The following is an 8272-nucleotide window of genomic DNA, read 5'->3' on the forward strand; positions in this document are numbered from 1 at the left end:
ATAGGCTGGATGAACTGTCTGGAAGAGAAAACACTGTGATTGATGGTGCCGGGGGACATGGGAGAGGGTAGGCGGGGAAAAGGAGGTGGTATTGACCAACCCAGTGACAAGGGAACAACGAGTGATCCAAAATCAGTGGCAAAGAAGCTGTGAGAGGTCTGGTACGGCTTGATCAAGGGTAATGTAACCAAGATGAATTACTGAAACCCAAATGAAAACTGAGCATGATAGTGGGACAAGAGGAAAGTCAAAGGAAATAGAGGAAAGAACTAGAAGGCACAGGGCATTTATAGAGATCTAAATATAGGCATGTGCATACATACGTATATTTATATAGGGTGATGGGGAAATAGATCTATGTGCATATATTTATAGGTTTAGAATTAAGGCAAGAGATGGACATTGGAACTCCACTCAAGTACTTCCTCTCCCACCCCCACTACCCCTAACCCTATCAAGTACTTCCTCAATGCAAGAACACTTTGTTCTATTAAACTGGCATTTCATGATGCTCACCTTCCCGACAAGGTCGCTGAAGACAAATGTGTGCATAAGCAAATGTGGTGACGAAAGCTGATGGTACCCGGCCATCAAATGATACAGCATCTGGGGTCTTAAAGGCTTGAAGGTGAACAAGCAGCCATGTAGCTCAGAAGTAACAAAGCCCAAATGGAGGAAGCACACCAGCCTGTGTGACCACGAGGTGTTGAAGGGATCAGGTATCAGGCATCAACAAACAAAAATTATATCATTGTAAATGAGGAGGAGTACAGAGTGGGAACCCAAAGCCCATCTGTAGGTAAAGGGACACCCCCTTAAGAAGAGTCACGGATAGGAACCAGTCAGTGTGCAGTGTAGCAATGATGAAACACACAATTTTTCTCTAGTTCTTAAATGCTTCCTCACCACCACTATCATGATTCCAATTCTACCATACAAATCAGGCTAGACTAGAGGATGTATACTGGCTCAGAGAGGAACCGGAAACACAGAGAATCCAGGGTAGATGATCCCTTCAGGACCATTGGTGAGAATGGCGATACCTGAGGGTGGAGGGAAAGTAGGGTAGAAAGGAGGAACCTACTATAAGGATCTACATATAACCTCCTCCCTTGGGGACAGACAACAGAAAAGTGGGTGAAGGGAGACATTAGACAGTGTAAGACATGACAAAATAATAATTTATAAATTATCAAGGTTTCATGAGGGAGAAGGGAGCGGGGAGGAAGGGGGAAATGGAGGAGGCGATACCAAGGGCTTAAGCAAAGAACAAATTTTTTTAGAATGATGAGGGAAGTGAATGTACAAATGTGCTTGACACAATTGATATTTGTATGGATTGTGATAAGAGTTGTATGGGCCCCCAATAAAATGATTAAAAAAAAGAAAACTGGGGCTCTTCTTTTTTGGTCCCAAGGATACCAACCACATTGTCTTTTATCAACTATCAAATTTCTAGGTCGACCTGTATCATAAAATGTATCTGCACAGACACCTTGTATGAGGTAATACACAAACTGAAACTATGCTGGAAAGAGATAGAGGTGGAAAGTGTTTGAGAGAAAGACGGAGACAGAGCCGGATGGGGGTGGAGGGAGAGAGAGAGAGTGAGAGAGAAAGAGAGAGAGAGAGACAGAGAGAGAGAGAGAGAGAGAGAGAGAGAGAGAGAGAACACAAATGAGAGGACCAGAGGGAAGGATGGTAGGAAGCAAGGGCATCTGAAACCTGGAAGTAAAGGAGATGCCCAGGATAAAGAACTTATGCCCACCTCACCCCACACGGGGGAATACTGAGCAGTGGTCACAATGAACAGGTCAACATGCAACCATACCTTTTCTCTGCAGAGGTGTGCAGAGGCCAGGCTCCTTACTTAGCGAATGCCGCAAAACGTGGAACACATTGCTCTGGCTGCCTTTTGGAGTCACAGAAAGGAGAAATGGAACCGCAGTCTGTGTTTGCTTTCATTTGCAATAAAGTCTGCAAGCGTTCCCAGAGAAAAATGCAGTCTGGCTCTCATGACATAGGAGGGTTGAGAGGAGGGGCAGGAGGGAGAGGAGCAGTTCAAGGGTCGGCTAGTAAAACACTAATGGGAGTTTACTTTGAATGTGATGAGTCTCAATCCACAGAGGAACCTTCATGGGAGTTAAACACAAACGTAGTGGGTGAAAGTGAGAGAAAGAGAGAGAGGAGACAGGAAAAAGAGAGAGAGGAGAGGGAGAGGGAGAAGGAGAGAGAGAGAGAGAGAGAGAGAGAGAGAGAGAGAGAGAGAGAGAGAGAGAGAGAGAGAGAGAGAGAGAGAATATATGAGGCTGTGCGTGCAGGATGCAGTCGCAACTTCAGGTCGAGCTTTACCGAAGGGACAGTGAAATAAACAGACATTTCAGGGGTTGGCAGCCTGTGTAAAGCCACTGTGTCTCCTTTGGACACACAGCCCTCCATTCAGGGGCTATAAAGGAGAATGCTTACCTAGGAGCCCTGAAGGGGCAAGGGCATCACCTCACTGTTTCTGACCTTATTTACTCACTCACACTAACCCTGCAAGTGAAATGAATACAAATGGCAGTGGGGGTCAGGGCGGGACTGACCGGTGTCCTAACATTTGGGGGCAATAGGAGTTGAGAGGACAAGGTATATTGCCTTCTAAAAATATAGAGATCCCCCACTGCACAATTCTAATTTTGACGTTTACACAGTAGCATGCAACGCTAGACACGATGACACCGGCTTTTCAAATGTCAAATACCAGCAAGGGTACCCATGGTAGATGTGTTTCAGCAGCGCTTCCAGACTAAGAGCAGGCGCATGTAGAGACGGGGCACTCCTGCAAGGTTAGCCACTGAGCACCTAGCAGCAGAACACAGTCTGGTCTTGTGAAGATGAGCCCCTCAGGCTGGAAGACACTCAAGGGACGGACGGCTGCAGAAGAGCTGCCTCCTCAAAGTGGAGTCGACCTTTGGATGAAGCAACGCTTTCCGGACCTTCAGGCACTGAGGAGGGACAGCTCAAAGTGAGAAACAGCTACAGACAGGCAATGAGCATTGGAACACAAAATGTACACAATATGACCCTAGGAAAGTCATGACAAATGAAATAGAACACACTAAGACTGATACGGTACGCTTCAGTGAAATGACAGAGATGGGTGTTGACCAATTTTAATTGGGCAATCGTGTGGTTTGCTACACCAGGGATGACAAATTGAAGTGGAACGGAGTCACATGAATTCATCATCAAACAGCACATTTGGAGATATTGGTCTGTGACAAGATGATATCTATTTAGCTAAAAAGACCAGTAATTAGGCCATTATTAAAAAGTACATACCAACCACTGAAGGCAGTGTTGACAATAGTAAAGGGTGCTACCAATTTCTTCAGTGTGAAATTGATCAAACAATCAAGTATGCAAAAGGTGAAATTAAAGAGGAAGGATGGGTCTTTGGACAATATGACCTTGGTGAAAGAATAGAGACCCAAGGACAGAATTTTTGAACAAAACTGTCCTATTGGAGGTGTGGCCACAATGCTCCTAAGGTGAGGACTGTGCCCCCCTAAACACCCCCAGAAAAATGCACTTCAGAGGACAGCAGTGAAGCTACAGTTGGGGAGAGGGACATGTCTAAGTAGAACACACAGAGAAATGAAGAGGGAGGGGAACACATCCTGGCCCACCAAGTCCCGAGGACGATATGCTTGCTCAGAGCAGGCAATGCACAGAAAGGCCAATACGTCTGGCTCCCACCAAAGACTGAATGAACCACTCACTGACTGAACCACTGGGCTATGGTTCAGACACAGTGGGAACTGTGCCCAATATGACCCCATCGCACCGGGGCGAAACACTAAGGGAACACAACAGAGCAGCAAGGGGAGTAAAGGGATGAAATCCCTAGGGAATACCAAAAATAGACTTTGGAGACAGGGTGTGACACCCCATCAGACTCGACTGGAAAGCACTCCTAAAAGCCAACAAACAGACCTTGAACTATTTACAGCAGTGATTCTCAAGCTTCCTAATGCCAAGTCCCTTTAATTCAGTTCCTCATGATTGGTGGTGACCCCCAACCATAAAATTATTTCCATTGCTACTTCCTAACTATAGTTTTGCTACTGTGGGGGTGGTGACCCACAGGTAGAGAAACGCTGGATTATAGATGTTTCAATGGTTGTCAGTGACTTCCTTTTAGTTGTTGTTATTTTGTTTTATAGCTTGTTGTTGTAGTTTTCTTTGTTTTGTTGGTTTTGACTTCCTTCATTGTTTTATTAGGCTTTGCCGGGATTTTGTGTTTATTAATGTCTCTGCATGTCTATCAAGATAAGATAGGCAGGAAAAATGATTGGAGGGCGATAAGAAGACTCGTGGTTCCAGGGGCATCTGGGAGAACGGGAGGTGGGAGAAAGGAAGGTGGGGGCGACCAACCCAGGGACATGAAATTAGTGAATTAACATCAATGGAGGGTAGGGCGTAGGATACCTAGTGGGGCTTCATCAAAGGCAATATGGCACTGAGGAATAACTAAGCCCGAAAGAAGGCCGAACAGGATGGTGGGACAAGAGGAAAGTAAAAGGAAACAGAGGAAAGATCTGGGAGGCAAAGGACATTTATGCAGGTCTAAATAGAGGCATGTGCATATGTAAATATATTTATACATAACCATGGGGGAATGGATCTATGTAACTTAACATGTTAAGAATTAAGGTTGCAGATGGACATTGGGCCTCGACTCAAGTAGTCCGTCAAAACAAGCATACCTTGTTCTAACAATCTGGCATCCTGTGATGCTCGCCGTCCCGACAAAATCACTGAAAACAATATGGGTACATAAGCAAATATGGTGAAGAAAGTTGATAGTGCCCGGCTATCGAAAGATACAGCGCTGAGGCCTTAAAGCCTTGAAGATAAACAAGCAGTCATCTAGCAGAGAAACAATGAAGCCTACATGGAGGAAGCACACCACTCTGTGATCATGAGGTGTCGATGGGATCAGGTATCCGGCATCTAAAACCAAGGACAAAATCATACACAATGTGAATGGGAAGGGGGATCGTGGAGACCCAAAGCCCATCTGTAGACTGAACTTCCATCACAGCAGGGTCACAAAGAAGAGATGAGCCAGTCAGGATGTGGTCTAGCACCTATGAGACACACAACTTTCCTCTAGTTCCTTAGTGGTTCCTTCCCCCCACTATCAGGACCTCAATTCTACCTCACAAATAGGATTAGACCAGAGCATGCACACCGCTACAGATAAAAGCCCGCAACACAGGGAATCCAAGACATATAAACCCCTCAGGACCAACAATGACAGTAGAGATACCAGGAGGATGAGGGGAAGGTGGTGGTGGTGGGGAGAACAGGAGAGTAGATCGCAAGGTTCAGCATATAACCCTCTCTCAGAACAGAAATGTGCTGGAGGGCAGCAGAGGAGTATGTAAGATATGAAAATAATAATGTATAACTTATCAAGGGTTCATGAGGGACTTAGGGCTGGAAAATGAGGGAGAGAAATGAGGATTTCATATCAAGTGTTCAAGTAGAAAGAAAATGCTTTGAAAATGAAGATGGCAGCATATGTACAAATGTGCTTGACACAATGGATGATTGTCTGGATTGTGAAGAGAGATGTAAGAGGCCCCAATAAAAGTATTTAAAATAATAATGATGAAGTAGAGGCCTCACCCTCGGCGCTAAGTGTCCACTCACCAGGAGCACGAGCGGAGGAAAACAGCTGGCCCCAGGCAGGCAGGCTCCATCCGCCCATGGACAGGAACGCCCAGCACCACACTGACTCCCAGGGTTGCATGGAAATACTCGGAGGGAATGCGCAGAGTGAAGCCTGCTCCGGCTGCTCCTGGGCACTGACTGCGCTGCCTGCAGCTTTCCAGCAACTTCGAAAAGGGCGTTCAGTGCAAGCGCGCCCCGGGGCTCACCTCTCCTGCAGGGCCTGTGGATGGCAGCGCCTTTCCAGGCGCGCGCGGGCTCTGAGGCCCGCTTCGCAGGTGGTGGCGGCCTGGAGCACGGCCTCCGCCACGCGGCAAAGCCGCCGAACCCCAATGGCGGCGGGGTGCCACCCGCGCGCCCTTCCGCCCCTGGGAAGCCAGGACGCCCGCGCCCTGGGCCGCCGCCCTTGGAGGCCTGGCTGGCCGGCAGCCGGAAGGGCCTGATCCCCGCTTTCAGGAAAGGGAAGGGGCGCCTGGGAACCACGTGCTGTGGCCACGCCCAGAAACGCTGCGCCGCCCCTCGGGGTCCTAGTGCGCCCAGATGTTCTCCTGGGAGACCCCTGTCCCGCGCATGCACGACAGCCCAGAAAGCCTTCTGGGGATCCAGGAGCAGATGGGGGGTGTGGCGCCAGGACAGCGAAGTGGGCGGGAGCAGGTCTACTCTGGGCCCAAGCTCTGGGATCCCGGAGGAGGGGTCTAGGAAATTTGGGAGAGGGGGATGGACCACTTCCTCTCTCCTCTAGTCCTCAGGGACTTAATCTGGCCCCTGGAACTGGAGAGACTGCACGCAGTGACTGGGGCAAAAGGAGCCTACTTTGGAGTGGTTGGTACGCTTCTGACATTCACATAAGGAGCGCTTAGAATGGTCCCTTCCTGGGGCGAAGCCGGATCCCAGGAGCCCGCAGTCCTGAGTGCCCGGCCACCTCTGCTCAGTCCCAAGCTCTTCCTAGATTCTCAGGTAGTAGGCACCTGGAATTAAGGACCAGACCTCAATGTGCCACCTACCAGCAGAGGAGCCATGGGAACTGGGCGGTACCAGGGGTGAGCCAATGGTTGGTGAGCTACCAAGTACCTATGAGGTGGTTGGCGGGAGGGGCTTGAGGAATGCTTGTGGGGTGGGGTTAGGTTCCCTCCCACCCACTCTAAGGCACCTCCAAGGAGGAAGACCTTGACATCTGCCAACTCCAAATTCACTTTCCTCAAGTGATTCTGACTCTTACTAGCCCTATATCGGACAGTAGAACCACTCCTGTGCGTTTCAGAGACTAAATCTTTACGGAAGTAGAAAGGCTGGCGGTTTATGTTTTGTTTTCCCAGTAGATGGATTGATATAAAATTCACATATCATTCACTTCCGCAGTTGTCGATTTTAAAAAAGAACTATATATACATCATCACAGTAAGTACTAAAGCACGCCCCCACATCTTATTTGCTCCCCAATTCCTCCTTAACGTTCCCTCCTTCATAAGCTATTACATCAGTGATTGTCTCCATGCATCCCCTCCTTTGGTGCCAACTGGAAGGCATAACAGAAACACCACAAAGCAAAAGCACAACCAAACAGAAAAGAAGGAAGGAAGAAAAGACCACCACCAATATTCAAATATGTCAAAGAGAAATTTTCTGTCCAGGAACAACTGAGAAATATTGAAACCTAGAGCAAAATCAGGTTGGGTCAAAATGGAGGTCAGTGGACCAGCCTTCATTTTTACTATCGTTCCATCCATCATTTATAATAAACTATATGATAGCAGGGCTGTTCTCCTTCCTCAACTGTTGTCAGAGGGCATCTGCCACAGGCGTAGTCCAAATAGGCACTCTGCAGGTGCCTTTCTGGGGCCCCACTACCCCCGCCCCCATAGCCTTCTAAAATTGGGTGTTCACAATTTGAGCTCTAATACCCTTCCTTCCAACATATTTGGACTTTGGTCTTTTTCATGTTTGAATCACGCAGAGTGGTGTGCTTCTTCCATGTCTATTTTGTGACCGCCTCACTTACATGGCTGTTAGTTTCAATATAAGCCTGTACGACACTATTCCAATTGAAGCTGGTGATTTTGAACTGCTAACCTTGCAGTTAGTCAGCAGACCAACCTTCTGAGATTTTCTTTTGAAAATCAAACAAAAACAGTAATTGACAACCCTATGGAACAAAAACAGTTCTGCTCTGAGGGGCCAGGGGTTGCCATGAGTCAGTCCACTCAAGAACTACCGTGGATACTCCTATATAAGCCATGCTGAAAAACTAGGGTTCGGCTTATACACGGGTCAGTGGTACCCACATCGAGGTGTAACATCTCGCGGGTGATTGCTGTTCAAAGCCCTGAAGCCACTGCAGGGCTTTGATGGCTCGATTTCGCAGAAGCATCCGTAGTGATTCACTTACGTCGGCAGCTGAACTGGTAAGGATGTGTCTGTGGTTGTGCTCTGTCTCTGGCCTCTGGTCTCTGTGCGAATTCACATCCTGCATTTCCAACCCTAGGCTTATACTCAGTCAATAAGTTTTTCTGGTTTCCCAGGTGATAATTAGGGACCTCAGCTTATACTGTTC

At 47.8% G+C, this 8272-nt stretch overlaps 1 pseudogene; it reads right to left on the reverse strand.

The window, feature by feature from the left end:
* The window catches only part of LOC142433090 (mitochondrial glutathione transporter SLC25A39 pseudogene), a 52391-nt pseudogene extending 46116 nt beyond the window's left edge, over positions 1-6275 (reverse strand).
* Positions 6276-8272: the final 1997 nt, after the last annotated feature.

Source organism: Tenrec ecaudatus, chromosome X, assembly GCF_050624435.1.
Source record: "Tenrec ecaudatus isolate mTenEca1 chromosome X, mTenEca1.hap1, whole genome shotgun sequence".
NCBI classification, from domain to species: domain Eukaryota; kingdom Metazoa; phylum Chordata; class Mammalia; order Afrosoricida; family Tenrecidae; genus Tenrec; species Tenrec ecaudatus.